Source organism: Chanos chanos, chromosome 7, assembly GCF_902362185.1.
Source record: "Chanos chanos chromosome 7, fChaCha1.1, whole genome shotgun sequence".
NCBI classification, from domain to species: domain Eukaryota; kingdom Metazoa; phylum Chordata; class Actinopteri; order Gonorynchiformes; family Chanidae; genus Chanos; species Chanos chanos.
Genome location: NC_044501.1, coordinates 47,283,085 through 47,298,847, shown reverse-complemented (window position 1 = coordinate 47,298,847; position 15,763 = coordinate 47,283,085). Strand labels below are relative to the sequence as shown.

The 15,763-nt window shown below is 43.1% G+C and overlaps 1 protein-coding gene across 1 annotated transcript in view; it reads right to left on the bottom strand.

The window, feature by feature from the left end:
* Nucleotides 1-10,321: 10,321 nt before the first annotated feature.
* LOC115817229 (RNA-binding protein with multiple splicing-like) overlaps nucleotides 10,322-15,763 on the bottom strand; it is a 24,418-nt gene continuing 18,976 nt past the window's right edge. The window contains exons 8-9 of the mRNA XM_030780498.1: nucleotides 10,513-10,620; nucleotides 10,322-10,360 (exon numbers count right to left, since the gene is read on the bottom strand). The gene's annotated coding sequence lies outside the window, so the exon portion shown is untranslated. The remainder of the gene's footprint in view (nucleotides 10,361-10,512; nucleotides 10,621-15,763) is intronic.

Below are 15,763 nucleotides of genomic sequence, written 5' to 3'. Positions count from 1 at the left end.
TTTAACTGTGCACACTCGCAGCTTACCGGCAAGCAGTGGCAAAACAGGAATTTTAATGGCGGCATCTACACCGGAAAACATAACTACAGTTATCGCTTTTCTGACGTTTAGAGTGGCCAACTAGACGGTTAGGAAGGGGGGAGTGAGGCGTGAGGCGTGAGGAGAGCTGGAGGAGCCTTGTAATTGAGCTGGTGTGAATCTAGAAATTGGAAAAGTTGTTGAAATGTGTAAACAGAGGATACTTTGTTGTTTTGTTCCATTGATCCTTATTATTATTTTCATTTTTGAGGGAAATAGTGGGGTTTTTTTTATTATTGTTTTTGGTTTGGTGGCACTTGTTACTGGCTGGTTTGGGACACTCATCACTCGGAGAATCACCATGTGAAACAAATAAAATCTACTCTCTTTGGCATCGCACAGCACTTGTCCTGCCTCTTAATCTGTGACGCAAGGTCATCCTTCACAACAAGGTTGGTTCTGGAGAAAACATTTTTAGGAATAAGAAGATTCTTATCAATTCTATTTTGACAGTAGGACGGTTATCAGACAACTTTCACAGTGAAATGTCAGCACTACACAGCAATACACATGTCAAACAAGAGAGGTCCATTTCCAACCAATCAGATCATCCGTACATGACGCTCTGCGCACAGCTGTCTGTGTAACCAATAGTTAAGCTGAAGCGCAGCCGTGGCATAATACTCAGGACAACCTGTGGACCAAGACAAAACCACGCTGTTCTGTGAGTGATGAAAAACTCACTCACAGTTCAGCCTTTTCTGTCAGTGCGCAAGACGTGTGTGTACGCGTACTGTGAGCAAACATAGATTAAAATGAATAGAATCTCAGCCTTTGACCTGGTCAGTGAGTTCAAAGGTTATAAAAGGATTTCTGTTTGTTAACACCTCAGAGAGAGCTTTTCTTTAATGTCTCTCACAAGCTGCTGTGTAGATCCAAAGTGAACTCGCTTTCTGATTAAATCTGTGTTCTGGAGAAAAATAATCAAGATCGTTCCTTACTGGAATCTTCAGTGAAATTATGTTTCTGTGTGTGTGTGAGTGTATATGTGTGTGTGTGTATTTCATATCATGTTTTGTAACTTTTCGATGTCCAGAGGGTAAAGTGTAAGGTGTTTCTCTGTTGTCTCTCTGCAGGTCTTCAGCTATGATGGTGTGGATGCCAAGAGGATCTTCAAGAAGGCACAAACCAGTCCCTCAGACATCATGATTTTCTCACTGTCATTAACAATGTGTAGAACGACCATGTCCATACAGTAAACTGATGTGTTTTATACCTGTGGTATTGTATTCTTTTGTTCTCATTTCAGTTGTGTCTTGACACATAACCGGTCTGCTTGCTCTTTCCTGTGCACCTCAGCTAAACATACAGCAAGGGTTTTTAATGACATTTCTGTCCTGTAGGGGGCACCATGTAACTGCATGTACCTTAGACAGAAATCTTGTGACTACAGTCATATGTCTGTGCCAACTCCCTGTTGTCCTCTTCACTCTCACTGACTTGTATTATACTCTGTCACCTGAGCCTGTGGGTGAACACCAGAGACCAGTGACACAGTTAACAGTAAACACCAGAGACCAGTGACACAGCTAACAGTGAACACCAGAGACCAATGACACAGCTAACAGTGAACACCAGAGACCAGTGACACAGTTAACAGTGAACACCAGAGACCAGTGACACAGTTAACAGTAAACACCAGAGACCAGTGACACAGTTAACAGTGAACACCAGAGACCAGTGACACAGTTAACAGTGAACACCAGAGACCAATGACACAGTTAACAGTGAACACCAGAGACCAGTGACACAGCTAACAGCGAACACCAGAGACCAATGACACAGTTAACAGTGAACACCAGAGACCAGTGACACAGTTAACAGTGAACACCAGAGACCAGTGACACAGTTAACAGTGAACTCCAGAGGCCAATGACACAGTTAACAGTGAACACCAGAGACCAGTGACACAGCTAACAGTGAACACCAGAGACCAGTGACACAGCTAACAGCGAACACCAGAGACCATAGACACAGTTAACAGTGAACACCAGAGACCAGTGACACAGCTAACAGTGAACACCAGAGACCAGTGACACAGTTAACAGTGAACACCAGAGACCAATGACACAGTTAACAGTGAACACCAGAGACCAGTGACACAGCTAACAGTGAACACCAGAGACCAATGACACAGTTAACAGTGAACACCAGAGACCAGTGACACAGTTAACAGTGAACACCAGAGACCAGTGACACAGTTAACAGTGAACACCAGAGGCCAATGACACAGTTAACAGTGAACACCAGAGACCAGTGACACAGCTAACAGTGAACACCAGAGACCATAGACACAGTTAACAGTGAACACCAGAGACCAGTGACACAGCTAACAGTGAACACCAGAGACCAGTGACACAGTTAACAGTGAACACCAGAGACCAGTGACACAGCTAACAGTGAACACCAGAGACCAGTGACACAGCTAACAGTGAACACCAGAGACCAGTGACACAGTTAACAGTGAACACCAGAGACCAGTGACACAGTTAACAGTGAACACCAGAGACCAATGACACAGCTAACAGTGAACACCAGAGACCAGTGACACAGCTAACAGTGAACACCAGAGACCAGTGACACAGCTAACAGTGAACACCAGAGACCAATGACACAGTTAACAGTGAACACCAGAGGCCAATGACACAGTTAACAGTGTGAGTGCATTTGTCTTCACTCCATTCCTGTTCCAGTATCTACTCTGTACCTTCCAGTGTTAGTGATGTTAGGGAAAGCAAATGGTTAACATGGGTGTGTACCATCATAACAAAGACAACTACACACACACCCACACACACCCACACACTCACACACACTCACACACACACACACACACACACACACACACATTCACACACACGCAAGCACACACACACAGACACACACTCTCACACACACACACACACACACACACACACACACACACACACACACACGCAAGCTCACACACACACACACAGACACACACTCACACACACACTCACACACACACACACATGCATGCCTGGATTCACTTAATGGCTGACTACTGTAACTCAGTATGAATAAGTGGTAAACGCTTGTTGCTTGGATATGGGTTTTGTTTTGGTTTAGACTTATTCTCAGTGCTCTCCCTTGTCATTTCTAAGGCGTGTTAACTGGCTTTACGCTGGTTTTAATCATGCGGTGTGGTTCAGGAGTGTGCTGGGTTATACAGCTGAGAGTGAGTTATGAGGAAGAGGAGAAGGTATTGATATGAAAAGTATTGATCGCCCTGTGTCACAGCGCTCCCATTCAACTCCACATGCACCTTCACCGGGGGCCGCAGACCAAACCGAAGATTTTCCATCCGGGAGTTTTTCTGGACGCCCGAGTCCTCTCAGCAGGACCCGCTGTAGCTAATGTGCTATAAAGCACTCAGAGCTGCCCTGTGGACTGAGGCCTGGAGGAAGTGAGGCGGTGCTAACCCGCGTCAGCGCGGCACGGACTCCTGGTAACCCTCTGGGTAAAAGTCTTATTGGGAGTCTCTGCTGATCAGGATTAATCAACAGCAGTCCACCCTGCAGGGTCAGTGACAGGCCCCTGGGGCTGACACACGCTTCATTATAATGAACATTTGTGAAGATTTGTTTATTGTTTTCATTTATGACTATGAAGGACAAAGAAAGTGTTACCACCCACGGTCATGGCTTTGTGCTTTGCCCGTGTAACGTGAGGACGGGAACATGTGTGCATAATTTAGCAACAGGCAGGTTTAGGACGTGCAGTCTCTTGTCAGACACAGCGGAGTAATGCTCGGACATAACCACTAGGGGGCAGAAAACGATACCATACTCATTTTTTTCAACTCCTCTAAATCATAGCTGTTATAAATTTAATATTACCATCTCCTAAAACGCTACACTATTCCTGGCATTCTAGAAACTTCCTCCTCTCAAACCTCAGTCACCCCTTAAAGTTCAGAGAAGACGTTTGTCTCTCACTGACGTTTACAGAGTGAGAGAGTCCTGCCGAGTTGGCCTCTAATGTCACCTCTCAAAATAATCAGCTCACAGATAAAAACCAGTGTCAAATTTTTCATTCATTTTTACATTAAATCAAATTAATATGAATAACACAGTCATAAGACCAGTAATGAAACTGACCAGTAATGAAATGGGCCCACGTCAGAAGTTCCACAATCTCAGCAAACTGGTTCCCAGTGTGTTTCCCAGGAAATGAAGGCCAAACTTTCTTAAAATAAAGCTTGTTTTGATTGGCTAGTGTAACTGTTGACATCCATCCCTGTCTAATCTTGTGACCAGTGGAAAGATGAATCAGATTAAAAGAAATACAAAAAAAAAGGGATGAAAGAAAGAAGGAGTGAAATAAAAGAAGGGGATATGGCTAATTGGTGAGGGTTGGCAGTGTTTGGTTGCTAGGATATGGAAGGGTGTAGACGCTCTCTGGGGGGAAAAAACTGTGAGAAATAGAAGGGGGCGGGCACAGAGTGATGATTCACTGATTGGTTCCAGCTCTGTGATGACTGGAGGCAATATGACATAACTGAAGTTCAACTGATTCAAAGAGTTCATTCTCTCTGTGTTTGGTTCATCACTTCATTAGATTCAGTCCCACTGATTCACAGAAACTATTTGACTCAGAGAGTCTTTTGAATTCTACCACAATCAGAGCACGGCCTTAACCATGAGACCCTATTCGATTCCGATTCGATTCTTTGATTTCAGCTGGTCGATTTGATTCACAACATTTCTGAGTGTCTTTCTGGATTAATTAAATGGTCCTTAAATGACTCCAGTCCTAGTAAAGACTCTGTCTGAACTCTTCTCTGACTCCTCAGAGAAGAATCAGAGATGAGGGAATGAGAGAGGGGATCGCTCCAGCTGATGGAGTTGTCTGATCAGATAAAAGAATCGGAGAGGGGATCGCTCCAGCTGACGGAGTCTTCTGCCAAGTCTCTGTGGGTTAAACTGACTAACGGTGTAAGGTATTCATTACGCACTCGTTCCCTGGCTGGCTAATTTCTGTGTTGCGAGACAAAGCGCACAAATACACCCCCGTCCTCCTTCTCTCCTGTCCTGTAGCCGTGGACTAAATCAAACTGATTGGTTTGATATTTTAGCGATGATGTAATCCTCACCGGAGTCCTCCGATTTATAATCTAATTTGAGAGAACAGCACAAACACTAGCATTCTTCAGACACGCAGTCATGCTCTGACAGAGCCACACACACACACGTGCACACACACACACGTGCACACATACACACACAGACACAAATGTGCGCACATGCAGACACAAACACACACCACACAGAGAGAGGGGGACAGAGAGGGAGGGAAAAAAGATGTCTAAAATCTGATGCCCACCCACAATGCATTGTAGCATGAAGGCCCCAGGGTCCAGTGGGAGTCAGGTGACAGGATGTGAGAAAGAGAGAGAGAGGGGGGGGGGGGGAGAGGGAAAAAGAGAGAGAGAGAGAGAGAGAGAGAGGGAGAGAGAGGGAGAGAGAGGGAGAGAAGGAAAGAGAGAGAGAGCGAGAGAGAGGGAAAGAGAGAGGGAGAGAGGGAAAGAGAGAGAGAGGAAAAGAGAGAGAGAGTGGGAGAGAGAGGGAAAGAGAGAGAGAGAGAGAGAGAGAGAGAGAGGGAAAGAGAGAGAGTGAGAGAGAGGGAAAGAGAGAGGGAGAGAGAGGGAGAGAGGGAAAGAGAGAGGGAGAGAGGGAAAGAGAGAGAGAGAGAGACAGAGAGAGAAGGAGAGAGAGAGAAAGAGAGAGAGAGAGGAAATTGGTTGGTTGGTGGTCACCCCCTCGTGAGAACATCACTGCTGGGAGATGGAGGTTATTTTTACAGGAGGGCAAAGACAGGCCAGCATGTCCCCACAGTCCCACACTGGGCGCCAGTGCACCAGGGACCGGGGGTGTAAGACTGCATGTGTGTGTGTGTGTGTGTGTGTGTACAGAGAGAGAGAGACAGAGAGATGTGAGAGAGATAAAGGTGTGAGGAAAAGGAGGCGTTGATTCCTGCCAGCACAGACAGGGAGAGATGACATCATGTCTTCAAGCTCAGCTCCACACACCTGGAGCTGACATTAACAGGCAGAAAGCCATTTTAAATGCTCCACAGATCCAATGAATACGGTCTACAGCACACACACACATCACTCAGTGAATACAGTCAGTCTAATACAGTTAGTCTAATACAGTCAGTCTAATACAGTCAGTCTAATACAGTCAGTCTAATGCAGTCAGTCTAATACAGTCAGTCTAATACAGACAGTCTAATACAGTCAGTCTAATGCAGACAGTCTAATACAGTCAGTCAGTCTAATACAGTCAGTCTAATACAGTCAGTCTAATACAGACAGTCTAATACAGTCAGTCTAATACAGACAGTCTAATACAGTCAGTCTGATACAGTCAGTCTAATACAGTCAGTCTAATACAGTCAGTCTAATACAGTCAGTCTAATACAGACAGTCTAATACAGTCAGTCTAATACAGTCAGTCTAATACAGACAGTCTAATACAGTCAGTCTAATACAGTCAGTCTAATACAGTCAGTCTAATACAGTCAGTCTAATATAGTCAGTCTAATACAGTCAGTCTAATAGTCTAATACAGTCAGTCTAATAGTCTAATACAGTCAGTCTAATACAGTCAGTCTAATAGTCTAATACAGTCGGTCTAATACAGTCAGTCTAATACAGTCAGTCTAATACAGTCAGTCTAATACAGTCGGTCTAATACAGTCAGTCTAATACAGTCAGTCTAATACATTCGGTCTAATACAGTCTAATAGTCTAGCACAGTCAGTCTAATACAGTTGGTCTAATACAGCCAGTCTAATAGTCTAATACAGTCAGTCTAATACAGTCAGTCTAATACAGTCGGTCTAATACAGTCAGTCTAATACAGTCAGTCTAATACAGTCAGTCTAATACATTCGGTCTAATACAGTCAGTCTAATAGTCTAGCACAGTCAGTCTAATACAGTTGGTCTAATACAGCCAGTCTAATAGTCTAATACAGTCAGTCTAATACAGTCAGTCTAATACAGTCAGTCTAATACATTCGGTCTAATACAGTCAGTCTAATAGTCTAGCACAGTCAGTCTAATACAGTTGGTCTAATACAGCCAGTCTAATAGTCTAATACAGTCAGTCTAATACAGTCAGTCTAATACAGTCGGTCTAATACAGTCAGTCTAATACATTCGGTCTAATACAGTCAGTCTAATAGTCTAGCACAGTCAGTCTAATACAGTTGGTCTAATACAGTCAGTCTAATACAGTCGGTCTAATACAGTCAGTCTAATACAGTCGGTCTAATACAGTCAGTCTAATACATTCGGTCTAATACAGTCAGTCTAATAGTCTAGCACAGTCAGTTTAATACAGTTGGTCTAATACAGCCAGTCTAATAGTCTAATACAGTCAGTCTAATACAGTCAGTCTAATACAGTCGGTCTAATACAGTCAGTCTAATACAGTCAGTCTAATACAGTTGGTCTAATACAGTCAGTCTAATAGTCTAGCACAGTCAGTCTAATACAGTTGGTCTAATACAGCCAGTCTAATAGTCTAATACAGTCAGTGTCTGAGTCTAAAGTATACTCCTCACAGATGACTTCGTCCCCTGTCAGCAGGAGGCTAGCAGTCAGTCCACTGCCCCCCTCTGTCTGGGAGTTTGATTCAGACGGATGTTCAGAAAAAGGCCTTATGTAATATGCTCATAAACAAGACAACAGCCTGTCATCCTAAAACATATTTAGTACTAAATCTGTTCCATAAAACAGTGGAATGTCTTTTTCAGAGACGAGGCTGATCCTCTCTCCAGTCTAGACTTCATTTCATTCTCTCTTCAATCTTCTGCTTCCAGTTTCACCACCAAAAGGACCAGTCAGAAACTTACTTCTGTCTTTCACCTCATAAAAAATCTTTATTTAGTTATTTATTTATTGTTTTGTTTTTTTCTTTCTTCTTTACACAAAGACTCATCAGGAGAACCATCAGGTCTCCTTACAGAAGTAAATTGTACTAACATTAATCATATACACTGGGGAAAACAAACATACAGACATGAACTGTAAGGCATAATTATGTCTCATGCATGCACAGAAACCTGTTCAGAATAGCAAACATCAGCTTCCGCTCAACACTCACAAATATAGAAGGGACAGATCCATTCTGTTTGGAACTTTTTTTTTTTGTAGTTTTTTATTTTATTATTTTTTTAATTTTTATTTTTATTTAACTTTTTTTTTCATTTCAGCTCTTAGAGTCACAAAGTCATTCTACCATAATAACATCAGAAAAAGCAAGTACCTCTGAATCTATATTTAGACTTTACAAAATTGGGTTGACTCTCGTTTTTTCTCTTCTCTTTCTTTTTTTTTTAATACATATCCCTAAAAATAGACCAGAGAGTTTGAGCCCAAAAAGGTTTTGAATTTGGAAAGTATGAATCTGATTGTTCTGTGTGTGTCTGTGTGTGTGTCTGTGTGTGCATATGTGTGTGTTTGTCTGTGTGTATGTGTGTGTGTGTGTGTTTGTCTGTGCGTGTGTGTGCGTGCGCGTGCGCGTGTGTGTGTGTGTGTTTGTGTTTGTATGTGTGTGTGTGTGTGTGTGTGTGTTTGTGTGTTTGTCTGTGTGTGTCTGTGTGTGTGTGTTTGTGTGTGTGTGTGTGTGTGTTTGTCTCTGTGTGTGTGTGTGTGTTTGTCTCTGTGTGTGTGTGTGTGTGTGTTTGTGTGTGTGTGTGTATGTGTGTGTGTTTGTCTGTGCGTGTGTGTGTGTGTGTGTGTGTGTGTGTGTATGTGTGTGTGTTTGTCTGTGCGTGTGTGTGTGTGTGTGTTTGTCTGTGCTTGTGTGTGTGTGTGAGGAGGGAAAGAGCAGAGGCGTAGGTGATGCTCTGTCCCTCCTCTGAAACCCTGGCTAATCTGCCTGTGCCAGCCCTCCTACTCTCCTCTGGGCTCTTTAAGCTTCCCCAACAATGCCCGTGTCACAGAGTAGACACCCTGTCACTGCCAAAGGCCATGCATACAGTCCCATCCATACCAGACATTCACTCACTCAACTCTCAGACCACTCACAGCAACACACAGCATCCCTACTGCAGAAATTACAGCAGCTACACGTCATCTTACAAGCACTTCTCTATCTGTGTGTGTGTGTGTGTGTGTGTGAGTGTGTGTGTGTGTATGTGTGTGTGTGTGTGTGTGTGTGTGTATGTGTGTGTGTGTGTATGTGTGTGTGTGGAGATACAGTAAAGTCTTATATTATGTGAGGGGATCAGGTATGAGGATTAGAGAGAACACGGGTTCAGAGAAGTCATATCATTGGATCTGATTGGTTTGGGGGCGGGCCACATTTTCCTGATTAAATCTTTGGCACAGACCTGGGTTACAGACAATGACATTTCACACAAACAGTTATTTCTAAAGCATCTATAAAGTGTACACAATGAATCATAAAATCAATACTAAAACTGACTAAAACAAATCACCACCATTAAAGATATGGAAAAACACAAATAAAATGTAGATTTTTTTTTAAGCTTCCCCTGACTTTTGGAAGTTTTTTTGTTGTTGTTGTTTGTTTGTTATAAATAACTGCAGCAAGTAGCGCCCCCTGTAGGGGATCAGTCAGAGTCATATAACTAAAGTCTTGCACACGAGCCTTTGATCCGATCAGTGCTACAGGGGTTCGGACACAGTCCACGGCTTGGGGGATGCAGGGATCTTTACACGCTTTACAGAGGCAAACATTCAAATGAAAAAGCATCGAAAACATTCACTTGATTACAAAAATACTTCTGAATTTTTATCTTCAAAATATCTAAAAATGTACAGTGTAGTAATTGTTCTGGCAAGTCATGCTTCAACAAAATCATACCATTTCCAATGATAATAGTAATAATAATAATAACAATAACAATAATAATAATAATAATAATAATAATAATAGTTCACCACGACACTTGAGTGAAAGGCTCTTAAGGATGTATGTGTGAGGCTGCACAGTTGAAAGTCGAGCAGTAATGTTGGCCATTTGCATTGTTTGTTTGTTTGTTTGTTTAACAGAGTGATGTTATCATTGGACTGAGGAGCGACACAGTGATTGTGCTATCCTTTCACTCAAGTGTTAGCGCTGATTTTTTGGTGTGTGTGTGTGTGTGGGTGTGTGTGTGTGTGTGTAACAGTAGAAAAAGAATTGTGGGGGAGGGTGGGGGAGGTGAAGAGGAGCAGAAATGTGTGATGGAGGCAGAGGAGGTCTTGAAAGTCCTGCAGCCCAGGGAAGTGGTGTTACCTGGGGGAGAGAAACACAAATTATATCTGACATCCATCTACCACTCTATGTATTTCTATCTCTACCTATATCCCTCGATCTCACTCTCTTCTTCGTTCTCCTTCTCTCTCTCTCTCTCTCTCTCTGACCCTGTGTGATAGACAGAATTTCACCTGTGGTCCATAGTTTGATCAGGTGTGTCTGGAGCCCCCCAGGTTGAGCAGTTCAAAGGAGCACAGCTCCATCAAGGCCAACTGTAGCCACCATCACACAAAAGGAACCTGGAGCAAAAACAACACAACACATGTTGGTCATTAGCCAATCAGCATGCACTTTCACAAAGCCTATCCAATCAGCATACACGTTCACCAAGCCACAGTATCAATCAACCATCAGTTTGTTTTCTAAAAGCAGTATAACGGGCCAGGTCATCACTGTGGCCACTGTCTGTGAGATTATCCAGATTTGACACACTCTATCACTCTGCTATAGCAACCGATTTAATAACAAATCTCATGGAAACATTCCAGAAATGTCATTAAAAAATGGAACTCTGGAGGAGGGATATCTTTGGAATCTAGACATTGTCTTTTTGTACAGTGTGTTTGATTCCTGCGCTGTATAAATTCCCCATTTGTGAGGGCATAAAACCCTGCAAGAAATTTTTTTTATTCTACTTTATGTTGTTATGAGAGAAGCACTGTGGGCAGAGAGTATTACATTTAAAGAGTAACATCCCAATAAAGAGAGAAGTTATAAGTTCAAGAGAAGACCGGGATTAAAAATCTCTTCCCAGAGTCTCTCTGTCATTCCCACACTGAGAGAGAATTTCCTGTGTCACCCCCGGCTGGCGCGACCCTGCCTCTGTCCCACAGAATCTCCCACCATCGCAGCTCTGACAGAGAGGTCACCTCCTAACCCACGACCCTGCAGATGTGGGCCTAAAAATACACAGCCTCTATCTTGATCTAACCCCCTTCCGTCCCTCTTCACTCACACAAAGAAAAACACGCCGGTCGTCCAGTTTGGTGTGAATCAGAGACCTCTGACTCAAATGATCTGGCTTGACTTTGAAATGTGCTTGTGGAGCATGGGTGTGTGACAGGGCAGTGTTTTATGTGGAAATCTGTTTGAGTTATACGGGGTTCACAGGGAGACTAAAGGTGTCGTCGCGTTCGTCCATGCTGACATAAAATCGCTAACATGAGGCTAAGTCAATGAGTCATAAACAGCTGTTCGGCTTACGCGTCCTTATTATAGCCAGTTACTATAGCAACACCAACAACAACAACCGCAATCACGATCACAACAGCACAACAGTAAAAACAATCCGTTCAATTGAAATTATCACAACAGCTCGCAATTACTTTTCACATAATAACTCATTTAAACATCTCAGAAAGATTAGAAAAAAACATAAAACCTTTAACAAGTACTGTCATAAACTGAGATAAAAGTCCTGAGAAGAAGAAGAAAAAAAAAGGAATCTCCATTTTGCTTGACTGGAGTGCAGAAGTTAAGCGTGTCTGACAGGGCGCGGCGGTAAACCTGGAGTTGAGTTGAGTGTTCGTTCACGACTGAGGGGATCGATCCTTTGCCTCCGTTTTCCCGTTCCCTGGATCTCGATGTGTTCTGCCTGAGTGGGTCAGGGTCACAGAACACAGAGAACTGAAGCCAATCACTCAATACAAATCTGACAACTTCCTACCGCTTCACTCAACTCTGTGTTAATATGTTACAACCTGTAACTACACAAAGACCTCTATGTGTGTGTGTGTGTGTGTGTGTGTGTGTTTACCTACATAGTTACACAATGTTCATCTGATCCCACCAATTTCCCCTTCCAAACATGTTAATCTCTCGGGGTAATTCTGAAATCCAAGCATACTGCTGCCCTGCCCCACGGTTACTGTTTTCATTATGTGTGCTGCCTCTTATCAGACCATATCTAATGACACACAGTTTTTTAATTGTGTTTGCAAACGAAGAGTTTGTCATAGCTGACACAGACGCAGTTCCCAGCCTTCAGCTCTCTCACAGCTCATCAGATTAAACAAACAAAACCACATTTTTCGTCATCAGATTTTACACTGTGAACTTCAGCCAATGCCAGAGAAAATGTCTCAAAGAGGAAGCCTAGCAGCTGATAAAGTTAACCTAGGTTCCATCACTGTGCAATTTACAACAATCATCTAAAGTAGATTAAAGCACATCATGGAATAGAGTGGCTGATTGGATACAGGCGTGTGGTGCCAACCTGGCTGTGTGTGTGTGTGTGTGTGCGCGTGTGTGTGTGGCCGAGGGACATGAAAGGCTATGGTTGGGAGACTAATCCACAGACAGTCCTGCAAACTTTCCCTGTCACAAACCCAAAGCAGGAGAACAACTGTAGCTCAGACACAAACCAAACTCTGGGCTTACAGGGAACAACATGAGGGAGAAGACAGTGCCGTCCTAAAGGAGACTCCAGAACTTTCCGTGGAATGAAACAGAATGTTAAGCTTAAGCACAAGAATCATCTCAAGACTCTGTAAGAATTTTAGTGTTCTGTCCTTCAGTGAGCACACTATTTACCTCTATCTAAACAGAACAGAGAGTAAAAGAGAGAAGGGGAGAGAAAGAATGAGAGAGAGAAAGTAACATTCACTTCCTTATTAGCCAAGAGACCTCAGCTGTGGTAACTGCTCTCTCTCCCTCCCCCCCCCTCCCGGTCTCCAACCTCCCCCTCCCCCTCCCAGGCAGTTGATGATGACACCAACCACAGTTCAGCAGGAACTGCTGGGTTAGCCGGGCCATTGGCCAATACACCCCAGGCAAGATTCACACTGACACACACACACAAACATACGCATGTACACACACAAACACACACACACACACACACACACACACACACACACACACAGGGTGGTTTAGCTTTACCCACAGTTCACTGGCTAACAGCACTCAGTTCTACACTATCCTAACTGTGCTAAGTACCACAGAGTCAAAATGATAAAAAAAAATTACATTTTTATTGAGAAGAATTGTTTTGAGAAATGAATAATTAATTTAAATAATTTGTTTGCGCAGTCAAATCCAGCCTGTAATCTGTGATCTGTGCTAAATTCTCTTGTGTTTAGGGGATGTTGTTAAGATGGCGGCCTGGCGGGACTGCTGACTCATGACCCGTCATTTGCGCCTGGGTTAGAGATCTTCACTCAAACCCTTCACTAATCTGTCTCAGTCTCCGCGGAACTATCACCTTTCAGCTTGTTTATCACCAGGGACATGCTGTCTCCAGCAGCGACACTTCCTGATCAGACCCGTGCAGAGATAAACCTCTGAGGCCCCCACATCTCTCTCTCTCTCTCTGTCTCTCTCTCTCGTTCTTTCTTTCTCTCCCTCCCTGTGTCTCTCTCTCCTTCTTTCTCTCTCTGTCTCCTTCTTTCTTTCTTGCTCTACCTGTCTCTCTCTCTGTCTCCTTCTTTCTTTCTCACTCTACCTGTCTCTCTCTCTCTTTCTGTCTGTCTCCTTCTTTCTTTCTCTTTCCTCTCTCTTCTTCTGCCTCTTTCTCTCTGTCTCTCCTCTCCCTTTCTTTCTCTCTGTGTTGATTGTACTGGTGTACATTAGCAAATAAATTTTAAAAAAGTGTCCTGGCAAACAGGGCCAACGTTGGTGTTTGTTTAGATTTCGGAATACCATCGATCCCTCTCAGCTCGGATTTTTTTCCATGACCTCAGTGCGCCATACGAACGGCATTCCCAAGATGGCACTGAAACACAGCTCCTGATATGGTATTCCCGTGGTGAACAATAAGGCTACATCAGGCTATTTATAAATGCAATTACAGGCTCCAGTGCGACCATTAGTCTCACAAAAGGTCAAACGCTGATGTAGTCACGTTGTGATCGGCAAAGAGACCTAAAAAATGAACTAAAATTATTAGACACATAGAAAAATCTAAAAAGTAGGCTAAACATAAACAAAACAAAACACACAAAGCTTGTTTGTTGTGGCAAGTTGTTGTTTACGACTTTGAAAGGTAACAGATAACGGTGGCCTAATATAGGTCAGATGTTTCTGTGTAAGACGGCGATGCATTGGTTTTGACTGAGGACTGAGGGAATGTGAAAAGGGCATGGGGCAGATACACTTTCTAATGTAGGTTTTCTTTTTTTCTTTCTTTTCTTCTACAATCATACACTCCAACAAGAAAAGGGCAACATATGGGGGAGAGCACATGCACGCATACGCACACACACACACACCCCCAACGGGGCTGAACCAAACCACCATCAGACCTGCCATGTGTGTGTGTGTGTGTGTGTGTGTGTGTGTGTTTGGCAGATGGAGAGGTATCATCTCACACTGTGCTCTTTGAACATTAATCTTTTCCCCTTGTTCTTCTATTTTTCAATGTTAAGTCAATATTAAAATGAGATGTAATACATCATAGATTGGTTGATTTATTTCAATTAGTGCATTAAAAACAATAAAGCTAAACTAACGACCCACAGGAAGTCACAGCTAGGCGTGTCCAGTGGAAAGACTGCAGATGCTAGATTAACACAACTGGCCTATGAAATTACAGGCTCTTTACTGCATGATAAGACGATTTCAATCTTTTCTTTTCTCAAATCTCCTCCTTTTTCATCTGGCTTTATTCTGAGGATAACAATGAAGCTCTTTTCACTTCAGTCTGTGTTTCTGATGGAGACCATGCTTGGATATAATGCTCGGAGCTTCGCTGTGCAAAAAACACACACACACACACACACCCCACTCACCCCCTGAGAGTTTTCGACATGCCCCTTCCTGTCTCCTGCTCTCTGTACCTAGGAGGGATGGTGGCATGGAGTGTGGGAGTGTGTGTGTGTGTGTGTGCACATTTCTTTTGTTCATTTGAGTGTTAAAATAAATACATGTTCCGTTCTGTCTGTTTCAGCCTGAAACAAATGCATAATTTTTTAGACTGATAAAACATAACAGTCTAGAACAAAACACAGTTCTGTAAGGATACATAACATTCCAAACTGACAGTTAACATTGTAAAATGTATCCATACCCCAGATGTACAGTATTGATGCATGTTGTATACACATAAATGTTTAGAATACTGTGTGTTGGACAGCACTGAGACAGAGTACGTCTGCAACAGTTTCTTGTCTGACACAAATGATTTCGAGCAAAAAGAGACAGAGTTCTGGTGTAATGTCAGCGCGGTTCATATCCAGTTTATTCTGCTCTGAGCCATAACAGCCCTGACAGAATGGAGCCATGGACTATTCCATCTGACTCATCAAACCTGTGATACCACCTGAGAGACAACAACCAATGAATGGCAAGAGAGAGAGAGCAACAACCAATCACCATCTATTAGTGGACATACATGTAGACAATGAAAGGATTCAAATATCACGGAGGCTGTGACACAGATTTTAA